Here is an 18,935-nt window from a genome sequence, read left to right as displayed (position 1 = left end):
AAGTTGAAGTACAGAACCCTCCAGGCATCATGGGCTGTAGCAAGAAGACAGGTGGTGAGAATCCATTCCCTCAGTTTTACGAACTGTAGTCGTTGATTTTAAAAAGGCATATTTTTGTATGCGAGCAAAAAATAAATAATTGTTTGGGTTCAGTAAATCTAAAAGTTAGGCAAATGTTCACCCACAAAAATTACTTTACAAGAAACCAATGAACTGCAGTAAAACTCCAAATATATTCATCTGCCATCATCCTACCCCCAACTGCTGAAAAGGTGGCTAACTAATTCCCATCAGAAACACAAAAAAGGTGTATATACAAGCTGTTAAAGTGTTCAGGAACATAAAGAACCGTAAGATTAAAAAGCCTCCCAAATTAAGAGAACATGCATGTGTTTATGTAAATTTAACTGGGAATAAAAATGAGATATAAACACCGGATCCATAAATGCTAAATATTTTTCTGTATCACTGGTGTTGTTGAATATGATATCAGTGTCGCATATAGTCCTTTTTACCCACAACATTGTTTTTTGTGAAGGGAAAGATTATGAAATCATACTTACACACACAGTGCCCGGCCAAAATAAAGTCACTTTAATAATTTGTTGAGTCGCCTTTAGCTTTGATTATGGCACATATTTGCTGTGGCGTTGTTTCTCTAAACTTCTGCAATGTCGCCAGATTTATTTGCATCCAGTGTTGCAGTCAAGTTTCACCAAGATCTTGCATTGATGATGGTAGAGTCTGACTGCTGCACAAAGCCTTCTCCATCACATCCCAAAGATTCTCAATGGGTGAAGGTCTGGACTCTGTGGTGACCAATCCAGGTGTGAAAATAATGTCTCACACTCCCTGAACCAGTCTTTCACTATTTGAGCCCGATGAATCCTGGCATTGTCGTATTGAAATAAGCTCGGGCCATCAGGAAAGAAACCATCCATTGATGGAATAACCTGGTCATCCAGTATGTTCAGGTAGTCAACTGACCTCATTCTTGGAACACTAGACCTGACCAACTGCAGCACCCCAGATCATAGCACTGCCCCCACAGGCTTGTACAATAGGCACTAGGCATTACGCATCACTTCATCTGCCTCTCTTCTTACCCTGATGTGCCTATCACTCTAGAACAGGCCGGTAACAAGATGTCATCTTTGCTTGGCTTTGCTGTTGTTATTAGCCACTTTTTTAAACTTTTCTCTCCTACCTTACTCCTTTATGCCTTTATTTTTGTCTGCGGCCTTCTAGCGTACCAGCTACCATCTCATATGATTACCAGACTCTTTTATCCTTCCCATCTGCCGTGATTGCCCAAGACCCACCATGGATTTATGACCCGCACTTGTATAGCGCCTCTCAGAGTAAGGACTCCAAAGCGCTTTACACTACAGTGTATCATTCATCCATTCACACACATTCACACACTGGTGGTGATGAGCTACGGTGTAGCCACAGATGCCCTGGGGCGCGCTGACAGAGGTGAGGCCGCCGAGCACAGGCCATGCCATGTTTACATTTGCAGCGTACTGGACCGGAGTGTAAAGCTCGATCCGAGCTTCACCTCTAGCAATGTTTTTTTAATCCAGGTGAAAACTTGGAGGAAAACAGGAAACAACAGTAATCCAGATGGGAATAAGTTTTTTTTTTAAAGTGTGATGTAGCTAGTAAACATCAGTGCTGTCTCCTAGCTGGGTCCTAGGGCTTTAAGACCTGTTATGGTACTGTGCTGTGGTTTATCGTTCAACTGGTCGAAACAGTTCTTTCGTTGAGGGGTTTTGGTTTTTTTCTTTTATCCTCCACTGAGAAGCTGTCCAGACTGGAGATTGTCGGTGATTTTAACATTCACATTGATGATGACTCTGGCCACTTTGCCAGGAGCTTTTCCAGCCTTATGGACTCTTCCATTTTTACTCAGCATGTTTCCGGTCCCACACACACCAGGGGGCACACGCTGGACCTTGTTGTTGTTGTTACCCTGGGTTTAAATGCTGATAGTGTTTGTACCCAGGATGTTTATATTTCAGACTGCATTTTTTTAATTGTCGTTTTCTGTGTCCCCACCTTCTGCTCATCATTTGGTTAGTTCTCGTTTTCTTAATGAGAGCACAGCTAGCAAATTTTCTGCTGCTTTCAGTCCACCTTTATCATCTGATATTGACTCTGCTTCCTTAACTCACTAACTGCCAGCTGCTTCCAGATCAGAAAAGCCCCTGGTGCCAGCGATAGTTTCCAGTCAGGTTTTTGTAGAGCTTATTCTACTGAAACAGCCCTTCTTAGGGTTGATAATGACCTTCTGACTCACAGTGATGTAGGGGACTGTTGTGTTCTGGTCCTCCTGAACCTGAGTGCAGCCTGTGACACTGTTGACACTACCAGCTACTAGATAGGCTGAGAGACTGGGTAAGGCTATCAGCAACTGCTCTGGAGTGGTTATCCTCTTATCTGTCTGAGTGTTCCTTCTCCGTGGCCATCTCCAAGCTTTGGTCCTCCACCACCTCCCTCGCCCATGGTGCCCCACAAGGTTCTGTGTTGGGGCCCCCTACTGTTGAACCTTTATCTACTCCCTCTCCAGCACATGCTGAGTGTTTTTAAAGGAATCTCTTACCATCTTTATGCAGATGACATTCAACTGTATATCTCCTTTAAGTCCCATTAGATGTTTATGTTGCAGCTGTTTTACACCTGCTTAGACTCTATTGAAACCTGGATGGCTGGGAACTTTTTACAGCTGAATGAAGATGATTCAGAATGTCTGTGCTCGGCTTCTGAACAAATTGTCAAACTGCCCCATATCACCTCGCTTCTCCTCCAACTTCACTGGCTGCCGGTTAACTTCAGAGTTTACTTCAAGATCCTGGGCCTTACAGGGACAATGGACAATCACATGGACAATCACCATTATACACTGTTGATCTTCCCAGTCCCTGCACCCCCAGCAGGTTCCTGAGGTCCAGTGGCCAAAGCCTACTGGTTGTGCAGAGCACCAGGCTAAAAACCAAAGGTGACTGATAATTTGCTGCGGTGGTCCCCAGACTCTGGAATTCTCTCACCCTGAGCCTGAGATAAGTGGACTCAGTGGTCTCCTTCAAAAAGCAGCAGAAAACACACGTCGTCAGGCTGGCTTTGGTGTGACCTTCCACTGATTCATCCTCACTTCCCCTTTTCATGCTGCTATCTCTACCAATTCTGCCTTTACCGGAATCCTGTAAAACTTTTTCTTATTCATTTTGGCCTTCTCATTTTTCAGTGTAAAATGTTCAACTTTCCTCCTTTTTGCAGATATATTTTAAATAAACTTTTATTTATTTATTCATTTTGTGAAGTGCCTTGTGATTTTTATTTTGAGAGGCACTATATAAAAAACTGTTCTTCCTAAATCTGGACTCATCAGACCAGTTTTTAATAATGCATTGGACCCAATTTTATTAATTCCTTCTATCTCCTTAGATATTTTCTCTGCTTAATGCATGCCAATAATTTGACCCTTCACAAACAGACTTACATATTTTCCATGACCAACAAATGTGTCTTTCCACTTGGTTGTTTAAGAAATGAGAAGCAACTCATTGCACCAGTTGGGGTTAAAGAACTTGTTGCCCCATGCAGTAATTATTGAATAGTACACTTGTACCTATTTAGTTAAATCCATGTGTTTTTTTTAGCCGGGCAGTGTATGCAAGCAAGAGAGAAGAGATTCCTATGACCTCCTTTTTTTTATTTCAACCTGTGAGTCTTTACAGGACATAACATAATGCTAAAAGACATTTGATTTAAATTTTATGTATTCAGAATATAAATATTTTTACCCTCCACTATAAAAGTATGGCTTTCTATGTTCATTTGTCATATAAAAGTTTAACTGTTTGTGATTATTTCTGGGTTATGTCTAACTACTTGTGATGAGAGTATAACATGTGCCAATACGACATATATTAAAGCATTTTTAATTCAATAAAGGGAAAAAAGTCTTCCCTACTGCTTTTTCACTTATTTTAATTGTTCACTTTAACAAACAGTTTTTTACGTCTATGGAGGAATACTTTTTTATCAGCACTGAGCTTCAGGGACAAAATGTTTTCTCCAAAGTTTCGTCAGCAGACATTATAGACTCCTTTTCTCACTGTGTCCTCACTTTCTTAAAATTCAACCCTTACTTGTCAGTTCTGAAGTGCAGCTTGCCTTAAGTATTGGGATTGAGAGTGTAAGCTCATCTCATTATCCCCAATTGTGTGTGTGTGTGTGTGTATGCATGTGCATGTGTGTGTGTGCGTCATGTATAAGTGTATAACTGCCTATGAGACTGTGAGTGAGTGATGGGTGGGTAAGCCTCCCTCTCTTGCGCTCTGTTTGAAATAAAGCGACAGATAATCGCAGGGCTCTGGCGAAGCGAGCTCATCTGAGCACCAATCGATACAGATGCCATAGCTTCAAAGCAACCCTTCAAAGAGGAGAGAAATAGCCAAATGCTCCCTGTGCTCTGTGTGTGTGTGTGTGTGTGTGTGTGTGTGTGTGTGTGTGTGTGTGTGTGTGTGTGTGTGTGTGAGAGAGAGAGAGAGAGAGAGAGAGAGAGAGAGAGAGAGAGAGAGAGAGAGAGAGAGAGAGAGAGAGAGAGAGAGAGAGAGAGAGAGAGAGAGAGAGAGAGAGAGAGAGAGAGAGAGAGAGAGAGAGAGAGAGAGAGAGAGAGAGAGAGAGAGAGAGAGCGGTTCAGTGTAAAAGAACACAACCCAGAGATAGACCAAGTCAAGGAGACTTGTACTGTGCAAGAAAACTGTTTTCATTTGACAACAAACATCGTCGTATCACAGTTGACTTGGAGATGCTTAAACATAAATGATGTCTGCATTTGAGTCGTACAAAAATCATAGCTTCGTTAGCTGGTAATCTCCTGATATCAGGGCTCTGTCATCTTTTATTCAACAAACCAGCAGCAGCTGTGGCTGAGGAAGAGACAAACACACACATTCTGCCTGTCACACACTCGCTGAGACTGGGAGATGGTGAGCGAAGCACAGAACAGACCATATCGTTGCAGGAAGGTGGAGGATGAGGACAGCAGAGTGAGAAATGGAGAAGGAGGTCCTCAGAGATGTGTTTGTGTGTGAGACTACGGGAAGGAGAGGGATGCTGTGTTTAGCTGTGCCATCTCACCTTCTTCAAAGTGAAAATGAGACGGTATTTTTGACTTGTCTATGCAGAGACGAAAAGGAGGGGGGAGCGTCCTGAAGTTTTTGTGATTTGAGTGTGATAAAATGTGTGTGATTCTATAAAAAGTGTTTGTGTTAAAATAAGAAGCACATGTGTGTACTTGTGTGTCAGCATATCTAATTAGCTGAGACAAGCAGGTGTAAAACAGTAATTAATGGCAGAACTGACTGACTTCATTATCTCCATGTGAGCGTCTCACGCTGGCTGAACAAACACACACTTAAAGAAAACATACCTGCTTTCCTACTTTCACTACAGGTGTGTGTGTGTGTGTGTGTGTGTGTGTGTGTGTGTGTGTGTGTGTGTGTGTGTGTGTGTGTGTGTGTGTGTGTGTGTGTGTGTGTGTGTGTGTGTGTGTGTGTGAGAGAGAGAGAGAGAGAGAGAGAGAGAGAGAGAGAGAGAGAGAGAGAGATTGTGTGTTTTCCTGCAAACATAGCAAAACCTCATAGATAACAAGATGCAGTCGTTGCGCAGGTCACCGTTTGGTCACTCAAAATGCTCATTTAGTTTTCAAAAGGACTCATTACTAATGAATCACAAGTTGCTTTAGAGCAGGCTGAGCACACAGTAATGGTTTGGCCATCCTCCACAACACACACGCACACAAACACACACGCGTATGCAACTACACTCACATTGACAGAGATTGAGAGTGAGTGTCCAAAAGCCCCAATTACCGATGCAAGAGAAGAAACTAGAAAGCTAATTACAAGATTTTGTACGCGCACACACACACACACACACACACACACACACACACACACACACACACACACACACACATACACACACACATAGAATGATAAAATGTGATCTGAAATATCATTCTCTTGTTTTAGTCTGTGTTTACACTCAGCTTGTTACAGATAATAGTGCTCTGTCATTGTGTTATTACCATAAGTCATTATTACAACCCCAGAGTCCAATAAGCTTTATTAAATCATCAATGAGACTGTATAATTTAATGATTCCAGTTTTAGCCAGATTGATTTATGCTCCAGCGCTCTGCCAAGCTTGAATGAGATCAAATGAAATTCCATGCCTCCAGAAGCACCATGTTGTCATCCAGTAATTGGAATAAATTTGTACTTTTTTTTTGTTGTTGTTGTTTTTTCTTAACTATCATTTAAGTGCATTCCTTCTCTGGCGGGGAGGAGGTGGGGTTTGCCAAGACAAAAATATCGCTGATGCGAACTCCTTCTCGGCTGAGTGAGCGAGATGGCAGTGATTGGGCAGAGTAATCTGACCTAATGAATATGTCGACAGCCTGTTTCTTTCACTCCCCATTAAACACTGCTGGTTTAGATTTACTGTGCTTACTCTAACAACTCAAAGACTCCATCAGCATGCCACTTTCCTCACACACACACACACACACACACACACACACACACACACACACACACACACACACACACACACACACACAGATTGGCCTAGCTCAGTAGATCAATGGCCCCTTGGTCAATGTCTCCTTTGGGAAGGTTATCCATCAGCTCCTCGCTAATGAAACAATCTGATCACTGTGCGCACGCGAATGTGTGCGTGTGTGTGTGTTTGTGTGTGTGTGTGTGTGTGTGTGTGTGTGTGTGTGTGTGTGTGTGTGTGTGTGTGTGTCTGTGTGTCAGAGAGAGAGAGAGAGAGAGAGAGAGAGAGAGAGAGAGAGAGAGAGAGAGAGAGAGAGAGAGAGATACAATCCCTGATGGGTGTGGCATTGATTTTAAAGCGTATGGATATGGTGTCATGTTGTTTACGCGTAGGTTAATTACAGGTTGTACCACTCATGGCCTCACATGTACATACCAAAGGTCTATTTTACTTGTGCTCTAATGGAAGTTTTAAGAGGTCATTTCTGGGCTACTAGAGCCATAACTGCTGCTATTAACAGTGTTTCAGCCTCTTGTGCTGTCTTAAGTAACTGTAAGACAATCTCAGCGAGGATAACTGTATCACTCATCATTTCTTCTGAGGTCAGAAATAAACGAAATCAGCACAACCTCTACTGCTGGAGGAGGTTGAAGTTTGCTGTGAGTACAGTTTCTGCTCCAGGTATGATGCAGTTGTTTGAAATTGAGCTGATTGTTGATGTCTTCATTGACACAGATTGATTTTGGGAGTTGACTCGAGCCATCTTGATAACATCTTTCTGACCCCCTGTAACACTAAGTCAGAATAGAGGTTTGTTTTGATGTCTGTTGACGTTAGTTTCAGGACTCATGAAACCCATCCACCTGTTTTTTCATTGCATATCTAAGATTGAGTTGTGTGGTAACAGGTCCAGCAGCATCCTTTCTTGGATGAGGATCCCAAAGAGTTTCCAGGCAGGAGACGATATACAATCCCCCCCAGAAAGTTATGGATTTGTTCCAGGATCTCCTTCCTGTGGAAAGTAACCAGAACACCTCTAGAGGAAGGCAATCCTGAGGCATCCGAGTAACCCCGGCTGCACACTGAAAGCATCAGCGGTGCGGAACGGTTTACTCGAGACAATCACAGCACTCCAGTTCACACCGGGAGAGTCTCGGCAGCGAAGCGGCTTCTCTGCCGTGCTCCTCACTCAGCTCGTGAGATCACAAAGTCACTCGAGACTTCCTCCATTCTTCTGAATCACAGAAGCGGCTTGCGGGAAAAAATAAAACCTGATCCAACGGTATCTTCGGCGGCACTGCGGGGCGCTTCTGGGATGTCTTTGAAAATCACTGCATCCCAGCTGGTTTGAAACACTTCATTGACTATCATGGATTCTATTTAAAACAGTGTTGTTTCGCACCACCGATGCTTCCAATGTGCAGTGGGCATTAGATACCTGAACCAATAAGGAGGAGCAGCAGCTTCATTTCCTCCTCCTAACGTTAAGTTCAGACTCCCTTCAGAAGAAACTCAAGTTTAAAGTTTTTAAGTTTTAAAGGGGCATTATGGAAGTGTGACAGCCAAAACATGTATAGAAATAATAAATGTCTTCTTCATACATTCTCCTGCAATGCCCTGGTCCTGTAGAATGAGCCCTGGCATTTTTACTGTGATTGCCTGTTTTTCTGTAAAATCACAGAAAAAGAGAGATGCTCGGGTCGAGCAGGCTGCTTCATGAGCGTTCACGCTCAGGCATAGCCCGTAGCATTTGCTATCAGTAGCTTTAGCAGCAGAGAGAGGTAGTGCCAACTCAGCGACTTTGTCGCTGTTCCTAACGCCTAGTGATGAACCTAGCTACATTTCTGAGGACCCTTAGCTACTTTCCTCTAGATATTTCCTGCAAATTAGCAACAAAAGAGCCATTTTCGCTCCGAACCGCTCTTTGAACGTTGTTTTAGCTGTAATCAAGGATATAAATATTACAGATACCACAGAAATCATTGGTGCTTTAGCTCACCTAGTTAGACGTCGGACTCTTGTGCAGGAGACCCTGGTTCTATTCTCGGTGTGGAACGATGGTGTGGACATAGTCTATTTAGAGTTTCTTTTTTACATTAATGGTATATTTTTTTGCAGTAAGATGCCCACATTTTTATTTAAGACTCGCCGAACGGCATTGAATTCACAGATAAAAAAGATGTGGGTTCAACTTTCATTTTGGAACAATTTTTCAAGCAAGGGAAGGGAATGATCTGAGCATGCAGGAGGACTGACCCATCATAAACCTTTGTCGGCTGTGCTGAAGAGAAAGGTACAGAACCAAATTATTTAATTAATTAGCTGCGCATTCTCCTGTCCTCTGTCCTCCGGGCCACACATACACACACGCACACACACAGGACTGTCTCAGCTGTTATTTTCGTTAATGCGCGCCTCATGCACGAGCCTACTATTGAAGCTGCCGTTACGCTTTTGGCCTGAGGGGGCAATCACGAGCATAAAAATTCAAAACTCTGTAAAGTCCCTTTAATAGCTCAGGTATCTTGCTTTTAAAACTCCATACTAAGGCCATGTACCATTCTGCTACGTTTACCTGAAGATAGAAGACAAATATCGCTAATACATGGAATTACATCATTTATTTTCATTCCCTGTGGATGTTTTCAGTGCAGTACTTCTGTACATGTAATTCTGTCATTAGTAGATACAGCCCATTGTACGAGTGGGTCCTCGTGAGATTAGCAGGGCTAAATCGTAGCTGGAGTTTGTTTTGTGACCTTTTCAGTAACTGAGTGTAGAGCGTTTGCTAATTTGTCTTCCAAGAAAAAGTTAGATTTCAAGTGAGGCCAACAGCATTTAAAGGTAGACTTTTTTTTAATAAGGAAGCACTTTTCTCCCTTTTCTTTATTTCTGAAAAAAAAAATACTTTTAAGGTCAAGTTTTCTGTTTCTGTGCTGTTATATCTGCTATAAACCTCTTTTCGTGGTTATACATTTTGCATCCACGACAACATGGCAAAAAAAAAACGAAGCCATTTATTATTGTTGATTTTTTTTTTTTATTATTTAAACTAGCAAACAAGATTAAAACCAGAGTAATCCGAATGGTTCTGGAGCAGGATGGACGGAGAGGAGGGGAGACTTGTGCAGGTTCAGGAAATGTAACAGATCCTCTTTGGCTGTCTCTGAATCACAACTAATGATATTTATTTCAAATTTGTATATTTTCTGCAAACAACACTCTAGAAAATACCTTGAAAGGTATCGGTTTAAATTTAGTTCTTTTGTTTATTTCTCTGATTTCTATTTCCATGAGATCCGTTTGGAGCAATGGTAAAAAGGATAAGACACAAAACAGTGAAAATTGCAAGAGGCAAGGCTTAGTCATTTTAAATGTGTTTTTGTGTAAAAAGCTGTAAACATGACTGCTGCCTTACCTGCAGTTAGCTTCGTGAATGCTTTCATTTGTAAGGAAGAGTTTATATCTGACAGAACTGATTGGTATTGAAGACACAACCAAAACTTAGTGCTCCAGTCTTCAAACTGTTCCAATTGGGGTTGATAAAATGCTATTTTATACAGCAGTACATGCTAGCGCCTCAGAAGAACTATAGAATGCTGGCTTTCAGTGTGATTAAAGCTAAAACGCTGGAGGACATAGTAAATACCTTCAACTCATCCACATGCTGTCTGAACACCCTGCCAACTAACTTCCTAAAAAAATCCTTTTAGTTGCTTGAAAGCTGATGTACTGAAAATTGTTAATTGCTCTTTAATGTCTTAAATCATTGAAAACTGCTGCTGTTACACCTCTTCTAATGAAAAGCAAACTAGATCCCTTAGTGATGAGTAACTACAGAGAAATCTGTAATCTCCCTTTCATTGGGAAAATCATTGACACAGCAGCTATGATTCTGGTGAACAACATTTTGGATACAAGCAACCTCCTGGATGTTTTTCAGTCAGGCTTTAGACAACACCACAGCACTGCGACTGCACTGATTAAGGTATTAAATGAGGTTTGTGTCAATACAGATTCAGGGTCTACATAAATGTGCTGTTGATGCTGGATCTCAGTGCAACAGTTTTGATACTGTGGATCACAACATCCTTCTTGAAAGGCTCATAAACTGAGTGGGACCATCAGGCACAGCCCATTGTTGGTTCCAATCTTATCTTGAAGACAGGTTTTATGTTGTTTCTATTGGTGATCACAAATCAAAGCTGATCACTATGACATGTGGAGTCCCTGAAGGCTCAGTTCTTGGACTACTGCTCTTTAATCTCTGCATGCCCCCCCACCCCCAATATAACTTTGCCACAGAATCTCCTCTCCCCTAATGTAGCTGCTACTTACCGCATAGCAAGATTTATGGTACTTTTCTCCTGCATGAAGGATTCAAAGTTTGTTAAACTTAAAGTGATTTTTCCTCTTCTTTTTCCCGTGTCTGGTTTGATTATGTCAATTTGGTGATGGTCATTTGTATTCTTTGACAATTTTTCCACACAAAACCTAAACTAACTTTTGTTTTATCTTTAAAATTCACACATCATATGTGAAATTCATGGAACATAAGAAACGGGATTAGAAAATAGCTTTTATAGCCCCATTGCCTTGCATTCAGTTTTTGTTGTTCCAGGAACCCATGGTCCAGAAGGAGATGGGTGTGACTAGGGATGGGTACCTTTGACATTTGAATCGATCTGGTACTAATTCCTGGTACCTACGAATCTATACCGGTACTTAACGGTACTGATTTTTAATACTTTTGAGTGTTTATTATTTTAATTCTCTTTTATAATTAAATAAATATTGTTCTCAATATATAACAATATTTGATAAATATCACGATAAATAACATACAACTGTTTGTATTTTAACATCGTCCTTGTAGTTTTATAAGCTGATAATTAAACTGAAGCAAACATCTTTACTGTGAACTAAATTTACTGTGTATCTTCATTCCTTTTGCCGTCTTTTTTCATTTGATTTTTCCTACTGGGAAGCAAGAATTTCTGAGGAGAAAGCGAACGCACCATTAGCTGATAACAATGGTAGCAATGGAAGCTAACATACCAAGCTAACATTATCTTAAACAGTTTATTTAACTGCTGGAGCAGATTAAAACGGTGATGCCTCACACTTAGATCATTGTCACTGGTTTCGTCTTCACCCGTCACATTTAGTAAAGTGAAGCCAAACTTTAGAGCGCGTTCATGTTCTTCTAGTCGGGAATTCGGAGTTCCGAGGAGAAAGCGAACGCACCATTAGCGAAACGGAAGCTAACATATCAAGCTAATTATATTTACCTACCAGAGCAGATTAAGATGAGGATGTCTCACTTAGATCGTTGTCGCTGGTTTCATCATCACCCAGTTACCCATCACATTTAGTGAAGTGGACCCAAGCTTTAGCGTGCGTTCTTTCTACCATGCTGCTCTGTTTACAACTTGCTCGCAGCGACCGACGACATAACGCTCTTGAGCATGCGCAGCTGTTATTGCAAGTTCTCATTATGAAGGACGGGTACCGAAACGAGGCACCGTTTGAAATGACGTGAATCGGTGCTCGGTCGGTACTATGGAATTCGGTCGGTACCTTAAAAAGTACCGAATTCGGTACCCATCCCTAGGTGTGACTGAGGCTCCCTAATGCTCAACTTGGCTCCAGACGAATAAAGTCAAAGACTCAGGTTAGAGATCTTGGTGTCATAGTTGATTCAGACTTGAGCTTTACTAGTCACATTAGCCCTGGCTTTTCACAAGTTGTGAAAGCGGTCTCGTAACATAATTGCGGCATTCTACCCACATACTCATTCCGAATCGGAAGCAGTTCTTACGCAAAACGGGGGCAAAAGTGTTCCACATAGCTGGTCCCGTGATGTCACTAAATCATGGGAGAATTGTCACATCACATGTGATTTCAGATGTCCACACTCAATAATTAACAAGAAGAAAGACAGTTGCATGCATCAAAAAAGGTCTCTGGGTTATTGTCTGTTCTGTTTACATCGGTTACAGACGTTCACGGGAAATTACGCAACTTTTATTTTGAAAGTTTCTACACAGCTTTTGTGTTTGACTTCCTGTCTGGCTCAATCTAAACTGCGAAATTTGACGTGTTTTGGAAGTACAGCGCGTCAAAAAAAAGACTCGAAATGTAATGATAGCGTGCTCTCGCTCCTGGGGCGTGTTCAAAACGTCACACTTTGCTGCAGATGAAAAGGAACTCATCCACTTTAAAGCTTGGTTTATGCTTGACGCATTCACTTTCCACTTGGTGATGCGGCTCGCGGATGGAACGCGCTTCACAACTCGCAGCGTTTATGGTTCATGCAGCTCTTCTCTGCGGTGAGCCAATGTTCTCCCAAACTGTAGGGGGCAGCATGGAGCTCTACGGCATGTATCCAACACTACACCATAGTAGAAGTAAAAACTGTTGTTTACAACATGGCATTCCAGCATTTTTAACAGCGTCCTCGTCTTTTCCGACAGTGCGAGCTATTTCTCTCCAAGAATTATTAACAACATGTTGATCACGGTGATCTCTGAGAGCTGAATCATACAAATGTCTGTATTTACGAACCTCTGCCATACTAGTTCTTGCCGGTCCGCCATGTTTTTCCGCGTCCGACCGCCCACGTGGTTAGAAATTTTCCTAGGTGCACGTTGCGGAAATTTTGGGCCGTGTGGAGGCGCGGTGGAGGGTCGTGGTTGTTAAAATGACGCAATGTCGCAGCGCGGAGCCATGCGGACCTCGCAGACGCGTCAAGCATAAACCAACCTTAACGGTGGCTAATTGCCACAAAGTACATTTTGCGACACTTTCACGAGCAGTGAAAGGAGGGCTAAGGCAATAACTAGATCAGTCTTTCATCATCTTCACCACAAAAAAGACTCATGTCCATACAAGACCTAGAGAAACTTATTCATGCATTTACAGCAGGCTGGACTATTGCAGTGGTCTTGTGATTGGTCTTCCCAAAAAAGCTATGAAGCAACTGCAGCTTATTCAGAATGCTGCTGCTAGAGTCTTAACAAGAACCAAGAGAATCGAGCACATCACTCCTGTTCTTAAATCTCTACACTGGTTACCAGTAAACTGCAGAAACAATTTCAAAGTGCATCTGCTAGTTTATAAATCACTCAAAGGCAAGAGGCCAAAATGCATGTTAGATTCACCCAGCAGCTCTGAGATCCTTAGGAAGCAGTCAGCTGGTAGAACCCGGGTCAGAACCAAACTGGGTGAAGCTGCTTTTTGCTGCTATGCGGCACACAGATGGAATCAGCGTCCTTATGACCTCAGATCTGCCCCAACTCTAGAAACTTTTAAATCAAAACTTGAGTGATTCTTTTTTATGCTGCACCTTCTGCACTGTAACTGGTCAGTCTCCAACTTTGCCTTTTATTTTATTTTAATATGCCGTCATGTAAAATTTAATGAATGTTTTCTGTAATCTTGCACCTAAAAACACCTTCAATTGCTTCTGTGTGTGAAATGTTCTATATAAATAAAGCTGCCTTGCCTTTCTTTATTTTAAAAACATAAATTGCAAACATAGCACATCCTCCAAACGTTGTTTTTGTCTAGAATTTTCAATAGTAAATAACAATAATAGTTTAAAGCAGTATGAACCTTTGCATAATTTGAATCACTTTGACATTTTGGATATTTCTCAGTGGCTTAGTGGTAGAGTGTCCGCCCTGAGACTGGGAGATCAGGGGTTCGATTCCTGGTCAGATCATACCAAAGACTTTGAAAAAATGGGACCTCCCTGCTTGACACTCAGCATTAAGGGGTTGGATTGGGGGGTTAAACCACCAAATGGTTCCCGAGTGCGGCTGTGTCTGCAGCTCGCCGCTCCCCCAGGGGATGGATCAAATGCGGAGAACAAATTTCGCACACACACCTGTGTGTGTGACAACTAATGGGACTTTATTTGATCAGTTGTAGAACAGCAGCTTCACTTAAGCCTACCTTCTCTGTCTTGGTCGATGTGAACTATTTCTCATATTAGAGCAAGAGTAGGTAATCCTGGTCCTCGAGTGCCTCTATTTGTCATGTTTTGGTTGTTTTCCTGCTCCAACACACCAAATCCAATGGTAGAATCACCTGTTCACCAGGGTATCAACCTCTGCAAAACATTGTTACTCTTAAAATCAGAACAAGGAAGCAACTAAGACATGCTGGGAAGTGGCACTCAGCGACCAGGATTGCCTACCCCTGGATTAAAGGCTGTTCAGAAAGCTATATACAGTCAGTTACATAGTTTTTACACAGAATCACTTCAAAAATGATGAAATCGTTTTAGACTGTGGCGATGATGTAACATGTACATGTTTTTCAGGACATCAGAAACTGTTGAATTTTGCTCTGTTGAGGAGATCTGCTGAACAACCTTTAATGAAGCTGTTTAAACATCACAGAACAAAGGCATGGACATTCGTTTAAATGGTTTTTCTGACTTTACAAAGATTCATGTGGTGTGTAGATGATTTAGTGCTAATCGCTGCAGTAACATCTCAAATGAAACCAGGACTGTCTCTCTTCTCTTTGAAGTGCTTTAGAAACTTGTTGTTTTGCATCCTACAGTGTGATCATCTGATTTCAGTATTTTTCCCCTCATACCCTTGAGTAACTCCTTCTCTTCTCTGTCTTCCCCCTTGTTTTTCTTTTTCTCGTTGCAGTTTTCCATGTTAAAGCGCTTCTTAAGGTAAGATTTTCATTTTGTTTTTTGCTTTGACTTAATGCTTTACCCATAAAGCACAGCATGTCATCAACACGTGTGTGTGTGTGTGTGTGCGCGTGTGTGTGTGCGTGCGTGTGTGTGTGTGTGTGTGTGTGTGTGTGTGTGTGTGTGTGTGTGTGTGTGTGTCAATGAACAATCTGGAACCGCGACATGTATTTGTCCCAGTATTTTCACTCACTGAAACGCAATAACTCTGAGTCAAGAACAGACACAGAAGGTGCCGTGGTGAGAAGTGTGCAGAACACTCACGTTTACACTTTTTATGAGGATCTTTGCAACTTGTTTGCTCCACAAATCTTAATAATTTCAAGATCATTTATGAATTCATTTGCATATGTTTGTAATGAAGCACAATAAATATCTCATTTGGAGGAATGCCTCAACATTCATAAGGTTTTAGGCTAGAATTTATATTAAAAAAAAAAGAACATCCACCTTATTAATCCTTTGATGCATAATGGTCACTACAGTGGACAGGTACTCAAAATTGTTGTTTATTTATTTTTTGTGTAGGGTTAGGTAAAGTGAGTACTTTAGGAGCTCAATATATATCTTACCTCTACTTATGACCAATAAGCTGTGATACTCTGTCTAAATATAGAATATCACCCTGCCTGGTCTTTATTGTGCTTTAATCAGAAGATTCTAGGAGTCTTTATTTATTAGGGCATTGTACACACTTCGTTTTGATTTTAAAAAACAGTCAGGTTTACAAAAGTAAGAACTTATTTTACAAACAATTAAAACTTGACAAATTGGTTAACTATTATTTACTGTGAGTGGATGGAACTAAAGGTGACGTCTGGAGCCTGAGTGTGAATGTGCTGTTGGTCAGAACTTCCGTATCTAGGAGAGCTGAGTTCTGGATGTAAAAGATTTTGGTTTGTGTTAAGCTATGAGGTTGATTATTATCAAAAACCCACATCAGACGCTATCTGTGTGTCTACATTACCCGCTTTCAGAGACCCTCTTGGTGGATCCGAAAGTCAGAGAGGTCGGATGACCGCTGGCACCGGAGGGCTGTAGAATACCGTGGTACTGATCCTTTCAGTCCAGAGATGTCTCAGGTCACGACAGACATATGGAACCGAGCGTCTGGGACTCTTAAGGAGTCTAAACAATATCAGCTTTTTCTGCAGGAACTATTTTGTTGTATCAGCTTTGCAGATGCAAAAAGATTTTGACGACGTGTCAAAATCTTTGGTGGTTAAGGAGGTGTTGCTCCAGGTGGCCGGTCTGTGAGGGACCTTGGAAAGAACAGGATGTCAACAAGCAGTTCAGGATCATGTGGCTTGTTGGCAGCTAGAATATAAAATCCACCTCATAGGATTGAATTAGGTCTTTAGATGATCGATGACCTGTAGGTCATCTGTAGGTGAAAACTGACCATTTGTGGACACCACATTAGATATTAAGCACAGCGGTTGAAGACTTTATTGCATTTGAGCCACTCCATTTGGACTTCAGTAAGTCAAGACAACACATTTCATGTTCAGAATGCACGCTGTCCACTGAGGTGGACATGTAATAAACTATTAGTAAATTATTAAATGTTACAAAAGATACTTGTTGAAATTTGTTTCATTCACCCCTAGAGATGAATGAAAAAAAGGGTTAAAAAATCATGGTTGAAGATTTCATAATTCATGCATCGAAGGATTAAAAACACTAAATTTACTGTTTTAAAGTTAAATAAGATGCTTTTGTTTATTTATAGTGGACGGCTTTACAATAATTTCGACCTATTGCGTTCAGGCTAAGATGCTTGTAACAATACCAAAGGACTTGCAATAGTTTCAAAAGAAAAAAGATAATGCCACCGTGCTATCAAACTGGGTCTGACCTTGTGTTTGGGCACACAGGGTTCCTTTGTAATATCTGACTGCAGTGTAACCGTGTGAGCTTGGGCCAACCGTCGTGTACATGCAGTGCCTTTCTCCTCTTTGTTAAAAGTTTTTTATCTTTTCATCAAATGATGTTTTCATTATAGATGGTCCTTTCAGTTTTCGGTTTACCTTTTGAGAAAACAATACATTCTCGTTGCTTTTTTGTCATAACATGCTGATCATTCGCTGCGAAAATTCTTATACTGTAAAGTATGGCCTTTCTTTTCTGTCCGTGGACATTAGTCACAAGGGTATTTCAGGCTGCTGGACGTGATGATGTCTGAGGAAAATCCAGCAACTTTCAGAGATGTTTCACTATAGTCTGCAGGATGAAAACCTGATGCACCCAGCCTTAAGTCAGCTGCTTTTTCATACAGGTGAAACATGAAATATGAGAATATGGTGCAAAAGTTAATTCAATTCAGAAATTCACCTTAAAGCTCCAAGGTGTAAAAACATTTGGCTCTTTAGCGACATGCAGTTCAGAGTAGGTACTGCAGCTACATCAGCCCACACACATCAAAAAGGCAATGGTCTGCGTCCTGCGTCCCCCTCATGTGCTCTCCAGCCCCCCTCTAGGTTCCCCTTATGTGTCTCCTTGTGTTCCCCAAGCCCTCTAGGTGTCCCTCTAGGATCCCCCTCATGTGTACCCAAGCTTCCTGTGCCCCTCTTTGTCCCCAGCTCCCTCCCGGTCTCCCTCAGGTCACCCCTAGTCACCCCTCTGTAGTTTTTCTATAGGTTCAGCTTTTCATTTTATTTAGTCTCCTTTAGTGTGTGTTTCCTTCCCCACGTGTTAATTAGTGCCCCCTACTCCTCAGGTCATTAGTTATTTATTCTTTGGTTCTCCTGTGCCCTTAGTCTTTTAGGTTTATTGTTTATTTTGAGATTTATAGGTTAGGGTTTATCCCCTCTGCTTGCTTTTCCCTTCCCATTTAGGCCCTGTCCACACGTAGCCGGGAATCTGCCAAAACGTAGATATGTTTCTACGTTTTGGCCTGTCATCCACACGAAAACTGAGTTTTTTCACACGAAAATTGATCTTTTTAAAAACTCCGGCCAAAGTGAAGATCTGCGTTTTCTCCGTTTTGGGTGTCTGCGTGTGGACAGACAAAACCGGAGTTTTAAGGTCCGCAACGTCACTTTCCGCGACAAAAAATGCTGACATCACGTGTGCGACCTGTGTTTACACTAGCCGACAGCATGGATGCCCTCAGAGCTGTGCTCTGTCACTACCCGATCCATCAATTGTCCAAGCGCTTTTTGCTTGTTTGTTTTTGCAAGCGGAATTACTGCTCCTTGCGGAAGACCACAGACGAAGGCCGAGGTTAAGAACGGGGGAAGTACTGCCGCCTACAGGTCTGGCATGTCCTTAACAACGTATTTATCCGGGTACGTGTGGACAGAGTTTGTTTTTAAAACGCGGTGGTGTGGATGCAAGTTTTTGGAGGGGCGGATATTCGTTTTCAAAAAACCCCGGCTACGTGTGGACTAGGCCTTAGTTAATTGATTTCACCAGTCTCCCCTCAGTTCTCTCTCTGCATGCACCTGCTCCTCGTCTCCCAATCACCCAGTCACTGTGTATATAACTCTGTCTGCGTCTCAGCGTTTTGTCGGTCCATTGATGTTTGTCAGCGTTGTTTTGTCCCCCCACTAGGTCTCTAGGTCTCTGCTCATAAGTGAGCCTTTTGTTTTTGTCTTTCGGTTTTAGATATTAGGTTTGGCTTTTTGGATTTTTGTTCCCCATC

General features: G+C 41.8%; 1 protein-coding gene across 33 annotated transcripts in view; it reads left to right on the top strand.

Moving 5' to 3' along the window:
- ptprdb (protein tyrosine phosphatase receptor type Db) overlaps nucleotides 1-18,935 on the top strand; it is a 324,563-nt gene that overhangs the window by 62,308 nt on the left and 243,320 nt on the right. For all 33 annotated transcript variants that reach the window (XM_070553775.1, XM_054751605.2, XM_070553783.1 and 30 more), the window contains exon 3: nucleotides 15,243-15,268. The gene's annotated coding sequence lies outside the window, so the exon portion shown is untranslated. The remainder of the gene's footprint in view (nucleotides 1-15,242; nucleotides 15,269-18,935) is intronic.

This window comes from Nothobranchius furzeri, chromosome 7 (assembly GCF_043380555.1).
Source record: "Nothobranchius furzeri strain GRZ-AD chromosome 7, NfurGRZ-RIMD1, whole genome shotgun sequence".
NCBI lineage: Eukaryota > Metazoa > Chordata > Actinopteri > Cyprinodontiformes > Nothobranchiidae > Nothobranchius > Nothobranchius furzeri.
Note: the sequence above shows the minus strand (reverse complement) of the source record. Positions and strands in the feature narration are given on the sequence as shown.